At 42.2% G+C, this 4866-nt stretch overlaps 1 long non-coding RNA gene across 1 annotated transcript; it reads left to right on the top strand.

The window, feature by feature from the left end:
• Window positions 1-209: 209 nt before the first annotated feature.
• On the top strand, window positions 210-3527 carry LOC133346901 (uncharacterized). The gene is made up of 3 exons (XR_009755656.1): window positions 210-295; window positions 1238-1574; window positions 3393-3527. It is a non-coding gene; the product is annotated as an uncharacterized LOC133346901 (long non-coding RNA).
• The last annotated feature ends 1339 nt before the right edge of the window (window positions 3528-4866 follow it).

Below are 4866 nucleotides of genomic sequence, written 5' to 3'. Positions count from 1 at the left end.
ACGAAGGTCAGGAGTGCGCCATGTAACGCTGCCTCGTCCGTAGGACGGGATAACCGCCAGCATTGCTGCCATACGTGGGACGGAAGCGGGGGAACGAGCGTGGAGTCGTGGTGTGGCGGCTCCTCCCCCTTCATTTGCCTGTCGTCACCACTCAATAGAAACCGGGTTATATAAATGGAACCCAGTACGTGGTGTACACTTTAGAACTTGGCAGACTCAAGCTGTTCTGTGCCCTGAGCTGAGGCTGCAACTGAAGCGATTTCTTCCGCAGGTTCATGAGTCGAGATTAACGGAGGTAAGTCGAATTTAGATTGCTCGTTTCGTAATTTCCAAATGCCCCACCGCGTGGCTTTCTGAGTCTCATAAATATTCACGGCTCTTTGAGGAAAGCTGTATGAAAAAACATCGACAGACCAGTCTTCGGCCAGGTCATTCCACAACATTCGACAAACTAAGTCTCCTCTGATGGTTATTTTATTGCTAGACTACAGATCGACAAAATATAGTACAAGATACCCATGAATATCGTGGGGATTAAGTTCTTGGAACGTTCCGCGAAAGCCAAAACAGCGATATTCAAGACTTAAGCCTTATCAAAATGTAGAAGACCCTCGGGGGCGATAGGTCGAAACTGCAAACGACAGAACCGTGATATTCAAGGGTCTCCTGTATTGCCAAGTTAACATAAATAGCGCGAATAGATCTCTTTTAAGGGAGGTCTTTTTTTGCAGTTTTGAAATAGTTTGCAATATTTTCCAATGCAATCGAGGGAGTTTATGATAATGTGATGTTTTGTAAGCTGATTGGTAGAGCAGCAGGTTATCATGACCTTGTCAGTTTAAATCCCACTTGGGGTCAACTCCGCCCATAATGAGTACCATAGTCTAAGGCCCTACTATGCTGATATATATCACCATAATCAGCCGTGGTCAATCCACTACTTGATGGAGGATGTACCAATGGACAAACAATGCAAACACTGTGTGCTTTCCTTGGCTTGTATCAGCTCTGAACAGGGTCCCAGCTGCGCTCAAGATTTCCATGAGTTGAGCCAGAGCCGGCCCCATGCCTGAGCCGCTCATTTGAGATCAACTGAGTGACTCTAACCTAAGCTGAGCCGTGTTACAGGCCAATCAAGAGCCGAACCGCAGCTAAGATGCACGCCTTTATGTAAGCCTCGCATCTCTATGTTATATGGGTATGTATATTAATAATGGAACTTGTCATGTCTTTTAAGAGGTTATCATCTCAAGACTTGCGGCATGGACGGAAAGCAAGAGGCCACGTCTTCGCCAGCCTACACAGAAAGAGAGCAGGGTCCCGCCTCTGGCTACCATCAACCCCAGCAGCCGCCCATCACCAACCAATACCCAGTCCCCCCATACTCTAACCCAACACAACCGCAAGTGTATTTCACCCATCCAAATCAGGGAGTCATCTTTCCGCAGCCTCAGATGGTGATAACCACTCAGGCTATTAACCCCGGCCCGCCCGACTACCTGATTTTTTCCGTGTTCACGATGCTATGTTGTTTCTTTCCGACTGGGATCCCAGCACTGATTTTCTCCATCATGGTGAGTGCACACGCTTCGCGTGATCACGGCTGATGCGTTCTCATGCACCTAACGCATCTCGTACTTTGGCAACGCGAGATGTCCCTCCATACGAGTCCTAGTTTTACAGCTTTGGTGTAAACTGACACTTTTTCAACAAACTGAAGTCACGATCCAAATACCAGCTTGCTTATATGAATTAATATTTCCATTATTGTTTAGTACACTTTAGAGCAAAATCTGTTTTTGAGATCGACCATCTTGAATATGTCATGATGTCAGTAAAGTGTGGAAACATCTGAGTGGATGAAAAAGACATCTGTGAAAGAGAGCTTTATGGCTCATCGGATTCCTCTAGTATAAATAAATATTCTGATTTGACATCTGTGTCCATTGGGTGCCAACCAGTGCCGGATTAAGCTAGTGCGAGGCCTGTAGCATATGTTATAAAGGGGCACTAAATACAAAAACACATAAATATTAAAACACAGATTTGTAACTGGCATAGTAAAGTAATTGTATTTTTCTATTTGCTATACAGCCAGATAATACAACACATCGCTAAACTTAAACACCCAGTCGTTCATCAAAGTTGAAGGCAGTATAGTACTATGGTAATAGAGCAAGTGCAGAATAACTGAACCAGAATTGATAGTAATCTAGATTTGAAGTTTTCGTGAATGCAGGGATCCATACCCTTTGGTTCTTTCGGTAAAGCCACGAAGGTATAAAACAAATAAATTAAATCACGACGTTTCGGGCGCAACACAAGCGGCCGTCATCTATATTATACCTATGTGATGTTACCGAAAGAACCAAAGAGTACGGAATTGATAGCTTTAAAGAATTTAGCGCGGGGCCCTTGAAAGTGCGGGGCCCGTAGCATATGATACTTTTGCTACTAGGATTCCGGCACTGGTGCCAACAGTGTTAATAGAAGCCATTGAGCTCCCTGGATTCGCCTTTTGGCCAGATTCCTATGTGCAGTAAATGCAAGTTTTAAATATTCCTATTATTCATAACGTTTTCACCATTTTACAGTTTCATGCTTCGATCCATTTCATTTTTAGAAGACAACAGGCAAATTATAGCTCGCTGTTCTTCTAATGTGCAGTTATGCAACAGCACCAATAAATTTGACGCCATGATATGTTTGCTATCTTCCGACTTAATCAGGGAAAACGGTGGCTCATAAATTCAAGGTGTATGCCGCTTAAACTTAACCAAAATCGCATTGACATTGGCATTTGTCGAATTTAAACAACCTTGCACCAGCCCCAATTGATCTTTATTGCAAAAAATAACAATATAAGGAGTACAGGTCTGACATCACAATATTGCACTGCTTTTGTTACCAAACCTATTATTATTTTATTTAGTATTTATTATTTGTATTTATTTATAATTTTTTACCTACGTGACTTTACCGAGAAAACCTAAGAGTATGAATCCTTGCAGTCACGAAAGCTTCAAATCTAGAACTAGAAAGGGAAACAACGAAACGACAAAATCATGCATACTTGAACTTTAAATCTTGACTTAAAGCTTTCGTGACTGCAGTAATTAATATTTCTAAATTTGAAGCTTTCGTGACTGCAAGGATTCATACTCTTAGGTTTTTTCGGTAAAGTCACGTAGGTAAAAAAAATTAATAAAAGTAAAATAAAAATCACGACGTTTCGGAGGCAACACAAGCTTCCGTCTTCAGGTGGAACCGTCACAGCACGCTTGCTTTCGGTAAAGTCACGTAGATAGGTTCATATACGTGACTTTACAGTGATACCATGACGATGCAGGACACAGAGTAACATCAATGTGCTCCTTGTTTCTTGTACGCAGGTCCGAGACAACGTGTCGAAAGGAGACATGGAGCACGCCAGACACTGCTCCGTGACTGCTCGGAATCTCAACATCTGTGGACTCATTTTGGGATTGATTTGGATTATCATTTCAATTATTCTTTCTTTTGTATCTATTCGAAAGAGATGAGGTGATAATGAGTAATGATTGTAAGTGTGGCATGCGAGGAGTTACATCGTGCGTGGGCTAAATTGAATAATACAAGTGCAATTATGGTGATATTAATCATAAGTGAGCCTAATGTATTTGCTCGTGATATAATTAGTGAAAATGTTTCAATGTTGTGAAGGTAGAGATAATGCATTTATTATATTACGGTGGGGCCGATCGGAGCTAAGAGAATAGACGCAGGTGGACACGTGGGGGTAGTTGGCACAATCTGTTTTGTTTTAGATTGTTCTGGGTGAAGTTGATCATTGAGGGCCTTTGCTTTTCGATACGTTTGTGTGTGCGTTCTGTCCACCATGGAGGAATGCCATTCCGGGCCAGTAGCAGCCAGATTACACCACGGGCACAAATGGGTAGACGAGCCATGCTGTAATTAAGACACTCGATTGTCGCGTGGGAGGTGAGATGCATGGTTAGATAGGCATGATTGGTAAAGTTCATGTGCCAATGGTGAATTGTGAAGTCTGTCAGGAGATGGACGTTCTTAATAAGGGGTCAGGGTGGCGGTATTTGGGAATTCGAACACGGAGGCACCCTGTACTTGCTGTGTGGGTTGGAGCAGCCCCCCCTCTTTGAAAGTTGGGGCTGTCCTGCGTGTTTGTGTGTGTGCAGTGTGAAAGTGTATCATACAGTATTTAGACGCTGTAAAATCCAAATTACAGCGTATTGTATTTTATATTGACGAGTACAGTACTGTATGTGTTCGTGACTAGATTAAACATTTTTGTGAATTTTTTGGTCTGAACCCGATTTGGTCGTGGTCAGAAGCGTTCGTGACTAAGAGGTTCTACTGTATTGTTATACTGGTAGGAACGAAGTGGACCAGCCACCAATAGATTATTTCGTCCGTCCATCCGACCGTGTAGCAACATCGCCCCCTACTGCAAACACGTGGCATGACCCTACAAAAACATTTAGACTCAGTGACGCTTTCCTGGCTAAACAATGTAACATCCCCTTATAATTCCCTCAGATAGCTTTTAATTAAAACATTTAAATTAATGAGGCTTTCCTGGCTAAACACGTGTAACATTCCCTTATAATTCCCTGAGATAGCTTTTAATTAAAACTTTGAAATTAAATAAAAAACTCACAGCGCCCTAAAGCCTACAGCTAGGCCTAAAGCCTAGAACTAGGCCTGAAAGAGCCCTTCGTATCGTACCCCCGCGTGTGTGAAAGGGAGTTAATGTTTAACAATGTTACATTCCCTCATGTTTTTAAATAGAAACATTTACATTTAAAGCTTTTACATAAATAATTAAAACATTTAAATGAACAATTAACT

This window comes from Lethenteron reissneri, chromosome 25 (genome assembly GCF_015708825.2).
Source record: "Lethenteron reissneri isolate LAM-NWPU_2019-01 chromosome 25, ASM1570882v1, whole genome shotgun sequence".
Taxonomy (NCBI): Eukaryota; Metazoa; Chordata; class Hyperoartia; order Petromyzontiformes; family Petromyzontidae; genus Lethenteron; species Lethenteron reissneri.
Note: the sequence above shows the minus strand (reverse complement) of the source record. Positions and strands in the feature narration are given on the sequence as shown.